This window comes from Mixophyes fleayi, chromosome 2, assembly GCF_038048845.1.
Source record: "Mixophyes fleayi isolate aMixFle1 chromosome 2, aMixFle1.hap1, whole genome shotgun sequence".
Taxonomy (NCBI): Eukaryota; Metazoa; Chordata; class Amphibia; order Anura; family Limnodynastidae; genus Mixophyes; species Mixophyes fleayi.
Window position 1 is genome coordinate 249683262 of NC_134403.1, and position 12990 is coordinate 249696251.

Below are 12990 nucleotides of genomic sequence, written 5' to 3' on the forward strand. Positions count from 1 at the left end.
GGGAGAGCTTACTAAGGATCCTGTTTTTGTAGACTCAGAGATGGATCATGCCTGCTCTTGATCAAGGTGTAACACTCATCCATCCATGGTCCAAACCTATGATCAGCCCAGGGAAACCCAAAGATTGCCAATTTCTCACCCTGGGAAAGGGGATGGGTGAACTTGATGCATGGTGTGAGTGCATGTACGATTGTAGGTATAAATGCTACATGGTAGGGTATAGCCAATGTGTATTCCATAAGCATTCTTTGGCCGGTGGTGACTACTACCTAATGCTAATGTTTACTCTAGGATTCACTGGGGGAGAGTGTAATACACTCTTGTTACATACAATACATACAGACTTTGTGTCAAGGGCCCAGATTGATTGCTGTTAGGGGACTCACACCATTATGTTTTATTTGTTTTGATGTACAGAATCATCACCATCCCCAATACCCAAAGTGCATACACTATAAACAATTTGCAAAACAAGGCCTCACTGGGGGGGAAATTAGCCAAGATTATACATGCAGAGTGTTTGAGTCAAGTTACTGAGGGGAGAGTAATATTGTTGGGCACCTAGTTGTTTATTTGTTGAGTATATTCCTTCTTATTGTTGACCACAGTTACTAGCCTTATTTGAGTTGTCTATTGTCACTGAGTATATTAGCAAGTTTATGGAGCACTTTCCCCCATCCACACTCCCATCCCTGATTAGTGCTTTCCTCCTCACACATTATACCTATAGTAAACATGCCAACTGGCTATTGTGTATCAGATGTATGTTCAATAAGCAAGGGCAGGGCAGCGTTTCACCAGGTTAGTCCCTGGCTGGCAGATACACCTAACTGTCAAGCCATGAAGCTGGAGAAAATATCTGGGTGTACACACTGCCATAACATATATAGTGTTCTGCCGCCACTACCCATTTGCCACACCCAGTAGGCCAGGGGTTACACTGTTTTATTTATTTTTAATACATTATCTTTTAGACCAGTCACATGAGGAGGCAGATAGAGGGCCGTGACCTGTGAGTTCCCAACAGCAGGCTCCTTACCGGTGAGCTTGTTAGACTCTGTGCCTCAACTCTGCTAGGGCTAATGCTGATGAATGAACAGGAATCCTATTTCACTCTGTTTGAACGGTGACAGCTACAGTGCAGCAGCTATATGCCTGTGTTCCCTTTACCGCACCATCATGAATTAATTAATACACATTTTCAATTAAAACCACAGTAAAAACACATTTATATATTTATTTTTGATTGTTTTTGAAGCCTGAGGTGTGGTGCTCTATAATACTCTGTACAATGTTCGTTACAAAGCCTAGTACATTGTACAGGCGGCGTCTCCTTAAATTACCAGGTTAACATCAGGAATCATAGTGTGGCCCTTCAAAGAGATGTCAGCGATGCCTGCCGGGATCTTCATTCATCTGAAGTCTTTCAGGTGTGTGTTTCAAGCGGTCTGCATTAGCACTCTGTCGGGGATTACACCTACGGTGTATTCATGCTGGGATATCCGTTGTCTGGGTTTTCGGCATCGCTAAAAGGTACCCAACCCAAACAGAAAGTTTATTAGCTGCATAGAAGACCTAGAAACAAAGCAAAACAATAATCCAAACTTTTACACTCTATCAAAGCTTAGTCAGTGTAGATTTGTACTGATGGAATTACTGTCCTATAATACAGCTTGGCTATTTACCTTGATCAGACAAATATATTTTGAATATAGCAACAAACGAAAGATTACTAGCTAGAGCTCTAACAGAACGTCAGACATCCCTATATATTTCCCATATTATTAACTAAGCTCTAACCAGGAAATGTAAAACACAAAATATTGAAAACATTTTTTGGGCATTTTACTGAGAGCTTATAATAATAATTCTCCAAAGGGCGCTGGTTTGGTTTCCCAAAACAAAAAAGTAGAATTCATCCAAAAGTTTACTGCACTAACTTTAACAAATATATCAGATGGAAATAGACATGTAAGTAAGACCCACAGATCATGACCTATCGCCATCTTTTTGTGACATTTTTTGTGGATTTTCCAACAATCAGCGACCAAAGGGGTGTAGAATGGCGAAAGGCCACAGGGAAAACGCTCTTTCTTCCATTTCTATTAGACATGTGGTCTGATCACCCAATAGTGGACAAGATGGAATTAAATTATTGGGAGAGAGATGGGGAGTGTACCAGGCCTATTGCGATTATATCTAATTCCTGACTCATGATTCACTGTCTACCTATCAAGAGAAAGTTCTCCCACACATAAATGATGCTGACATTATTGTCCTAAGGCACTGGCATTCTTACCTCTCACCTAGCTTGAGAGAATGGTTCCAATTGGTAAAAGAAACTAGACTTATGGAAAACATAACATTCATATTAAAACAGTATAAAGTTTGGGCTCTAAAGTGAAAATTCCAAACAAATTTTGACTTGTGAATAAATAGAAAAGAAATAGATAAAGATTGTATAGTAAAGCTGCTTCTTTCTTATATACCAGTTTAGCAGTGTAATACCTAATAAGAAAAGATGGCTGAAATAAGCCTGAAGGCAATTTAAAAGCTGAGGCTGTATCTTCAAACTGGACTATTCTCCGGGGCTAATAGATAACTATTGAGTATGCCTATCTGTTGTCATAGGGGAGTTATAGACAGGTTCTATAAGTTTGATGGGTGGAAAATTAAGCAATCTCTGCAGTCTGGATGTTGTGATAAGTACACCGTCTCTGTCTGTCCCTGATTGAATTATTTCATTGTTTTTTCCTGCAAACTGTGAATTTTCTTGGTGTGTTTTTTCTGCCTCTTTTCCTCACTGTTGCCTCAATCAGGGGCGCATGCAGGGGGGGTTTCTGGGTCTCCAGAAACCCCTCCCCTCACGAAGTGCCCCACATAGCAGCACTGTACTATATAGCAGCCGCGGAGCTGTCAAAGAAGTGCCCGCGGCGGTGCTGTATACAATACAGCACCGCCAGACACTTCTTTGACTGCGCCGCGGCTGCTGTATAGGATAGTGCCGCTATGGCGGCCACTTAGTTAGCGCAGGGGGGGGGGTTTCTGGAGACTCAGAAAACCCCCCTGCGTGCGCCACTGCAGGGGGCAGACCAGAACAGTTTAACATCTGGGCTGGTTTGAAGGATTTTTCAAAAAAAGTGTCACTTTGCCCATAACTCCATCCAATACGAGTATAAACATGCAAAGGGTGGTGGAGGATTACTTTCAAGAGGTAGTTGATATGGAAATGTCAGACAGTCCCTTTCCTTACTGGGAAGAAAAGCAGGCCATTTGGAAACCCATGTACAAACTTGCTTTGCAATACCTAAGCTGCCCACTCTCCAGTGTGTACTCTGAAAGAGTGTTCAGCACAGCAGGGAACTTAGTCAGTGATCGCCGTGGAAGGTTACTTCCAAAAAATGTGGAGAAAATGATGTTTATAAAAATGAACTACATCTTCCATGAGGAAGGCCTTCACCATCAAAGACATCCAAGCACTGACTGTTCTCTAATGGCGGATTCAAGCGGTGATGAATTGATAGTCTGTGATGATGACGTACACACTGATGAGGGTGAGGATGAAGCTGAAGATGATGATGATAACATCTTTTTAAAACTTTCTATTTAAGTGTAGGGTGCAATCCACCCCCAAAGAGGAAAGGGACTTGGGGCATTTCTATATCATGTACCGTCTTGAAAGGCTGCTGTTTTGGCAATTTCTCATTAAGGGTAGGGTGTCATACACAGACTGACCCCAAACTGGCTTTGTCCATTCAATTAATATTGTACAGTCTATAACGGCTGAATTTTTTTGTATTTTCTACAAGTGGAGGGGGGCCTATAGAGACAGAAACCCAACTGCCTTTGTCCATTTCTTTAGATATTTAACTATAAGTGTAGGGTGTAATACACCCAAAAACGATGGCTGCATTGCCAATATGCATAGATGGAGAGGAAGACAATCTGGGGGTAAATGTATGAAGCTCCGGGTTCTTCAACACCCGCGAGTTCGGCGTCTTCAGCGCTTAAGTTTAAAGCGGCGCTGCCTTGTAAAGGGAAGTTTCCTTTTACAAGGCAGCGCCGCTTTAAATTTAAGCGCTGAAGATGCCGAGCTTACGGGTGAAGAACCCGGAGCTTCATACATTTACCCACTGGTTTGTGTGTAGAATTAATGATGGCCTACCAGGAATTAAACTGTTTTTTTCATAATTTATTAGCTTTACAATTACATTACTTATCCAAGAAATAGGTGGAGCACTAAATGCGGTTATTTTATGCCCAAAAACATTGATTTTTAAACAAAATTGCAAAACAAAATCAAACAAAACCAAAACACACAAGGGGCGGTTTGGCAAAACCAAAACCAAAACACGACGGTAATCCAGATCCAAAACCAAAACACACAAGGGCGGTTTGGCAAAACCAAAACACGACGGTAATCCAGATCTAAAACCAAAACACAGAGGTCAGTGAGCATCTCTAGTTATAACTTGCATACATTGGGATGCTCCTTACATGCTTTCCACACCTATTGTATTTAATTGGGGATACTGATTTGCAAATACTTAATAATGTTGTGTCCCCCCCATCCTCGCTGGTAGCAGTGCCCACGGTTATAAGTGTACCCACTACCTGTATGCCCACAGCTTCAACCTACAGGGTAAGTCACAGATTTTCTGCCAACAGGTGTAAATTTCTTATGATGCTACACCTTTGCTTAATGCCGGCAGTATCACAGCCCCTTATGTGTAACCACTACTATTCTCATTACCATATATAAATTTACATGAGCCAATTGCTTATATAACATGTAGGGTCGTGCCCATTAGGGATTGTATCAATAGACTGCTCATTAATGCCATTGTGACAGGGTTTGAAAGTTGTGTAGCAGAATTCTTGCTGAACTTATATGAAATTTTATGTGATGGTTGAAGGTTTGACTGTCCATAATATAATGGTGATGTATATTTTAGTACTGGCACATCTCCATATATTGTGAGTATATCAGTATATGTATGCACGTTTTCATACACTTCATTTTGTCCTGGTAACAGATGCAGTTCATACGGATGGGATCTGCTATAAGCAGGGCCGGATTTACCACTAGGCAATTGCCTAGGGCCCAGCGGTCCCCAGAGGGCCCTCCCAGGGCCGGCGGTGAGACCAACCTTTAAAAATGGGCCGCTACTTATGGGCCAGTGCTATGTGCTTGCCCCCCTGGGCTAAAGTCTGCCAGCCAGCCCCTGAATAGGGGTATATGTTATGCTAAAAACTATAGTGCTATGGATTTTTTCAGGGAGGGGGCCCCAAACCAGTATCTTGCCTAGGGCCCCATGAGGTCTAAATATGGCTCTGGCTATAAGGAAGGGCAGAGAGTACACTTGATATTATGAAGGAACTGCCTGTGTCCTCAGCAAGTTCCCTTTATTCTCGCAGTTGACACGGTGTGTGCAGAATTATTACCTACACAGGCTTTAGGGGCATACTTCTTCCTGGGTATAGCAGTTGATAATTTTATCTATAGCATTCAGTTGATCGTGGGGAGTGCCACCCCGGGCTCCTCCTGGTTCACTTATTAGGTATATATGGGATTGTTTTTGCATTTGCGTAGGTAGTACACTATTGTGTAATACTTTACCAGCAGCGGCCATACGGGTTGATGGTGCCAACCAGGACCATTTTTATGTTGAGGGACATTTTGCGGGCGATCAGGTATCCGTCTGTTGTGGATACAAATCTACACTTGAACTATGCTACTCCCAGGAAGTTCTGTTTAAGGGAGTGACCAATGAAACAATTTTTTACACTGAAGGCCAATAAACTGCCTAGCGGCTCATGCCTCCCTTCCTTATTACCCTCCCCCCATTCCCTCAAAATAAAGACATGAGAATTGTTTTACGGAAAAAAAGAGGTCACAGCTTTATTTTAACAGTAATCTTTTGCAACGGTGGCCAGAAAAGCAGTGCATCCATCAGCTTTCAACCATCACCAATAACTCACTAGCAATAAAAAACATGCCCCTTAGCGCTTAAAGGCTCTGGGGTTCCCACCCCCCCTTTACTCTGGCTTCTTACAGGACCCCCCCATAAGGGTGGCATCTAGCATATCCACCGCTCTTTCAAAGAGGGGGTAACCCCTGGCCGCCACTTGCGTCCCCCATGGCCGCTGATTGCAGTGCTTTTCCAGCCAACACCAGGTTCCCCACCTGGAACCGCCACCACCGATGACCTGCTGTGGCCCCTATAACTCCGCCAATGCACTAAATATGTCCTCAATAAACTTGTCCATCCCTTGGTCAGATAAATGCACCCCTGTACAAATGTTTCATGTGAAATTGAATCCTACCGTGCTTGACTATACAGCCATCTACCCATTTCACGACTTTACCCACTGCAGCATTCACCTTCCTGCGTGATTCATCCATAGCTGGGCCCTCCTCTGGTTTGCGCCACCTGCTTCTACGTATTATGTCTGACCAAATTATACGGGTGTTGGGCCAGTTACTTGTTCAATATCCCTTTTTATATTCAAGTCATTTCCCCCTAAGTGAATGACAAATGTCGGAGGCGTCCCGAGCTGTCCTTCTGCTTCCTTCAGTGTTTCTAGAAAATTGCCCCACTTCATTCCTCTTTTACTCAACCATATAATTCTCTTTGTCCCAGGATAGACGGCTGTATTTTCTGCACATGTAACCGTGTTACTGTTTCTGATGTCCGCATTGGACTTCCAATGGCCCAATCTCTTTGTGTCTCCTTCAGAGCAACCAGCCTGCGCAGCTGCTGCACCAGTTCTAAACGAGTGCCGTACTCGCTCATGTAGCCCTACCGCTTTTATACTCATTCTAAAAATTGTTTTAAACTGGTACTTTGTCAACGGAGTTGTGTTTGCATGTGTTAAAAAGGCCTGCCCCCCTTCCGTTCTATACGCCAAGAAATCATTTATCAATTTGACTGGGTGCTACCGCTTCTTTTTATTGTCACCCATCTGCCCTTGCCCAATTGATCTGTTTTAGATCTGTGTATCTTACACATCACCGTCTGTTCTCCCACCACCATGTTCTCGTTAAGCAAACCAGTCCCCTTCACCTTTTTGGATGCTGCCACTAACTCACCGATTATGAGAGTGCAAAGAAAGCCTATTAACCATTTACCCCACCTTTCCCAATAACATACCTAAAACTTCCACACTCACTGGCCTTCTCGCACCCTCTTTCCTGGGCCTCATTTTACTCCAATCCTTCATGACCCTACTACCATAAAACTCTTAGTCACAGCTTCCCTTCCTTTTAGTCTGCTAAAAAGGGATATCCCTGCGAACGCTACCCCCATCGCTGCCTTAGATTTTCCTTCCTTGTACTTATCCCATATGTACGACAGCAAACAATGTTCCTGGCCCTTACCCACATTGCCCTTTGCATCCTTGTATATTTTCCAAGCTTTGAAAGCGGCCTTGTAACTCTTCCATATCCTTGGAGCCACAGATCTCTGTACCAACCCCTCTGTGCCAGCCTGATAATCTGCCAGATATAAGATGAATCCTTTAAACCAACCATTTGTGCTTCAGGTGCTGCTTCCCCGAATGCCCTCCAATTAAACTTAGACATTCACCTTGTAGGTACACACCAAAGTCCTTTGAACCTGTTGCATCTGTAAACAACTGTAACTCCCTATTGGACGCTGAGGGAGTCTGCCAGATCCTTGTGCCATTAAAATCCTTTACAAAGCTACTCCACATCTTTAAGTCCTCCTTCAATTCCTTACCCAAACTTATATAATAATTCCTGCCGTGGCCCTTTGCAATTTTCTACAAAAGATTCTGCCCACTGGTATCACTCTATAAGCAAAGTTCAGTAAACCCAAAAGGGACTGCAACCGTTTCAATGTTAGCAAGTGTGCTGACCCACATTTGCTGAGTTCTTCAATTAGCCTCTTCACCTTGTCCTCCGGCAACCTACACAACCTTTCCACTGTATTAATTTCAATTCCAAGGTATGTCAGTCTCATAGTTGGCCCTTCAGTTTTCTACTTGGCCACTGGCACCCCTAAACTCTGAAACAATGCTCGTACTAAAAATAATAACTCTTGACAGCTCCTCGTCCCTGCCGCCCTACCACCAAAAAATCATCCATATAATGAGTCAGTGACCTACAACCAGACCCTGCCTCGATACACCAGTGTAAAAATTTACTGAATTTCTCAAAGTATGCACAAGAAACTGAACAACCCATAGCTAAGCATCTGTCTATGAAATAACCGTTATCCAATTTAAATCCCATAAACCTAAAGCTCTCTGGCTGTATTGGCCGCAGTCTAAATGCAGACTCAACATCGATCTTGGCCATCAGTGCTCCTTTTCCACAGCCTCTTGCTCATGCATCCTCAAATGACTGATATATCACCCTGCATTGTTGTTCATTGATAGCATCATTTACAGAACTTCCCTCGGGGTACAATAAATGCTGTATCAACCTGAATTTTCACAGTACTTTCTTAGGCACTACCCCCAGCGGGGATATGACTAGCCCCTTTATGGCGGGGTTCTGTAAATGGTCCTACCATCCTCCCCAAGGGGACCTCCTGCCCCACTTTGTCCCTGACTACTTCTGGCTACTCCCCTGCTGATTTAAAAATTTTAACTTTTCCTTTATATAGCACTTCCCCCTTGATGGGCAACCTAAACCCCCCTTAAACCCATTATACAAAAATTTAGCTGCTTCCTTATTTGGATACCAATTTAACCATTTCCCGATTCTTCCTAAATTTACCGGAGATTCTGCCTAGTTCCCCCGCTCCCTCCTTACATGTTGCCTGACCTACGTGTGCACTCCTTAACGGGGTGACCTCCCCTGCAACGCATGCACTGGTGTCTGAATCTGCAGGCACTTCCTCTGTTACATTGGGCATTGTTAAAATCAAAGTATTTCCCTTTCGACTGTACCTGTGTTCCAAATCTTCTATATGCTCCATTTGAGCTAGGCCTCCCTTGACCTATATATCTTGACCCCATGCTCTCCTCCTGCATTGGGTTAATGACTCTTAGCCATGTCTCTACATCTTTACAACCCAATCTCAAAATTATACACCTGTCTTCCTTCTTTCTAAATGTATTCCCTCCAAATCTTTCCCTTGTTAGTCAGAAAGATGTTGTGCATCGTATTCATGCATTTCAATAAGTTAATGTGCTCCTATGGCCTAGTCTGCAAATAACACGCCCAAAACGTGTACATCCCAGTCAGCCAGTCAGACAATTAGAGTAAGACTTTTAGGTCTCTTCCGCTCCTCTACTTTTTGTCCTATCCGCCTGTTTCTTAGTCTCTTCTGTTATCGCAAATATATCCACATACCTAGCTCTATCTATCCTCTTTCTAATCTTCTTGCGAGCCCCCTCTATCTATTAATGTGTACGCACATACGTATCTCTCGCTTACCCCTCTCGACCTTTCCTCTACCTTGTCTGTCTAGTGCTCTACTCTCTTCTCCTTTCCCTTAAGCTGCTTTTTAATTAACTTTATCACTCTCCCTTGCTCTGAATCGGAGTCTATGCTATCGCTGTCATTAGAGTCATATGAATTAGACAAAATAACATGGTTCAGCCTCTCATGCTCACCTATATTCCCGATGTCTCTCCCTTGACCCACACCACCGGCAAAACCATACTGCCTTGTGCTCGGTGCCTGTTCCACTTCCTCTGAAAGCTGCATAACTGTTGTAGCCATTCTTTGGGTGTCCTCTCTGCTTGCCGCTGGTTCGCAATCTGAAATGGATAACGTGTTACTACAGCATGTAACACACCTGATTGTAACATTTTGCTGCCTCCCTTGCTGCTCATTCATGCCAGGTGCCGTCCTCTACTGATGGCAACCATTAATTGATGCTGCTCTGCACAGGTGTAAAGTGTTCTTTGGCTAGCTGTGTTTACATAATCATTACCATTAACCACTGCTGTCCCAGGGTCTCCACTGACCTGAGAATGCTGTCCTATACTCTGACCCGGGTTAAATAGTGACTGAGAGTATCCTGAGCAAGTGTCTACCCTCTCCAGGCCACTTCCATCATGTCTATTTACCAGGCCTGAGGCTGATGCCACAGGGCGCGAAGCTCCTCCTTCATTCGAACTGTGCTGCCCACATGATTCACTGCACTGCTGGGCCTGATTCGTTTGCTGGGCCAGCCATCCCTGCTGCTCCTTGTCAGGCACTGCCTTGACAGCAGAACTCATTTGTCCTTCCCCTAGGTCATTAATGATTATTTCCCTGGTTCTTGTCTCTTCTCCTCTTTACTGGGCTGCTTTCTTCTTCTGCAAGCCACGCTGGAACCTGCCTTTCTCTCCTTGGTCTCTCCATAGCTGTAGTAACAGGCCGCTATTATTTTGTGAAAATATATATATATATATTATATATAAAAATTTTATTTTATATATGTTTATTTAATTTGAAATTATTTCACTTGGGGGGAGGGGGCAAGTGGGGAAAACTGTAATTTGTAAAAAAAAAACAAAAAAAAAACATTGACTGTAAAGAAGGTGTTGTGGTGGGGGGTGGATAAGGATGCTGCGGGCAGATATGAGCCAGGGCAAGCAACACAGGGACTGAATGTAGGCACCCAGGGAAGTGGGCGCGCTGCAGATTTGGGTGATGAAATACTTAGATGTCCAATGGGCTGCATTGCATAGGGAAGCTGGGGACACCTTTCCTTTTCCAGGGTCAGTAATGGTCTATGGGAGAGGTTAAAGGGGTTTACGATGGCCGGGGTTTAGGGTGCTTCTGGAGGCTGACATAGTTCGATATGGGATGCCCCATCTCTTGGTGATACATTCGGGGGAATGATATGGGCCGCTGTAATTCCATGGACCTGATGTTATTAATACAATCCAACCTAGCTTGGGTCCATGCCTCCTGGCCTGCCCTTCTCCTATGCTGGTCCGATGTAATGTCTAGGAGGGTCTGGCGTTTCTTCCCTGAAGGGTGCGGGGCAGTTGTGATAGGAATATAGTTTGTCACGGTTCATGTGCCCTTTAGGTGGATGACGGTTGGAGCACCCACAAATTGGAATCCCATGCTCGACCCTCTATAGGCCGGTTTGGGTCCGCTTGAGCAATGAGGGCACTGGTTTTGTTTGTAGGAAACATGTAGGAGTTTAGCATAGGTAGGTGTAGGTATGGTGGCGGGACACCGCTCTTTGAGATCCGCACATAGCCGGAAAACACAGTACAGTAGACAGCCAGTAGTTGGGGCACACATTACGGTAGTGGGCACGCTGAACCCGCCTTTCTTCGAGTGAATCGGCTATAGTCTCAGTACAGGTACCGCCCTTGTGGTTGCTTTCCATCAAGTCACGAGGATGGGCGGGTTCTGTAAGCCCGGAACGCGTTTTCCCGCTCAGGTAGATATGTGCGTCCGGGGAGTGATTGGTTGTCTCCCACTTGAACCCGGGGTTTGATTGCTTGTCCACAAGTTGACAAGGTCCCATGGTTAATGCTGGGACAATTGGGTTTTGCCTGGGGAACATCAGACTGACTACTCTCTTGTCCACCCCCATATTTAAATAAAGCATTTAAATTTTCCACACTCAGGGCTTGTGTCAGTTATTTAAGGTTATAGTTAGAGGATAAAGCCGTTAAGACTTTTAAATAAACTAAAGAAAGATAAACGTGACAAACAGTGTAATAAATACAGTAGAATTTAATTTCAAAAAGTGTCACTATTGTTCATTAATAGCCTTTTCTTCTAACTGCGCACTAAAGTAAGTGAAAAAAAGGGCTTGCCAGGAAGGTATGCGAAGAGATTCAAGGTTAGAAAATCCTCTTCAACAAGTAGTATGGTCACATAGGAAGATGATCCCTTAATTATGAAGTTGCTCACCTCTCCGTTACAATCTGTATATATATATATTGTAGATAATGCTGGTTGAACCCTAGCTGAAAGCCCTTTTTTTATTTACTTTTGGTCCATGGTTATAAGTTGCTACACTTTTTGGAAATTCATTTGTATGAGTTTGTATATATTTATCATAGTAATGTATTTACTACACTATGTTTTGCTCTCCACCCCCCCCCCCCCTTCCCCCGATTAATTTTAACATTCATAATAGATAAGGACCAGCTGGGTTGACTATGTCAGTTCCCGCATCTCCAGAATAACACATTCCATATATCAAAATAGCTACAGCACAACTATGCAAGATGCAGTATATACCTTTCCAAACCTGCCTCCCTCAGCTCCTCTTATATTCCCTTCCTTCCTATGTTGTTTGTATATTTGCAATGTTGTATAGCAGTAACTTGTATTTGTTAAATGTTTCCATAACATGAGAATGTCGGTTAAAAATATATACACACACACACATATATATATATATATATATATATATATATATATATATATATATATATATATATATACACACACATACATATATATATATATATATATATATATATATATATGCATTTTGGGATGCACTTCAGCCACACGAATCCAGTGTTTCAGGTTCAATAGCCTCAGCTAGTTTTATTCACCAGCTTTCAAACAGAACAAAAACAAACAAAATCCTAGCAATCCAGCTGCTAGCTAATACTAAGGTATTTCCTCTGTATAGTGAGGGGCCTAGTGTCCCTCACTTAAACCAAACAAATGTAACTCACAGGACAAGCTTACAGTTCTCTCAGGAGCCATCTGACCTCCTCCCCCAGACAATGAGAGACTGATTGAGGCAGTGCTGAATCTTTACAGACACTACTCAGGTGCATCTCCTAATTAGTCTGCTGTGAGCCTGCAGACCAGAAGCCCCGGACGGGGCCTTTTGTATGGAGCCCACCCTACTCTCTTCATATAAAACACCAGGAACACTTACCAGCCTTTCCTGAAGCTGAGAAACACATTTTGAGAAGCTTTTCCTCAGACAAAAACAATCTCCCTGGTGTTTTAAAATACAAATGACAGGAATCTAGGCCTTATGTACCTGTCATTCAGTTCTTTTCTAGTGTTTCTGTCACAATATATATATATAA

At 43.2% G+C, this 12990-nt stretch overlaps 1 long non-coding RNA gene across 1 annotated transcript; it reads right to left on the bottom strand.

The window, feature by feature from the left end:
- Window positions 1-1229: 1229 nt before the first annotated feature.
- On the bottom strand, window positions 1230-12666 carry LOC142140343 (uncharacterized). Its single transcript, XR_012688423.1, has 3 exons — window positions 12625-12666; window positions 9589-9735; window positions 1230-1526 (listed from the first exon to the last, which is right to left on the bottom strand). It is a non-coding gene; the product is annotated as an uncharacterized LOC142140343 (long non-coding RNA).
- Between the last annotated feature and the right edge of the window lie 324 nt (window positions 12667-12990).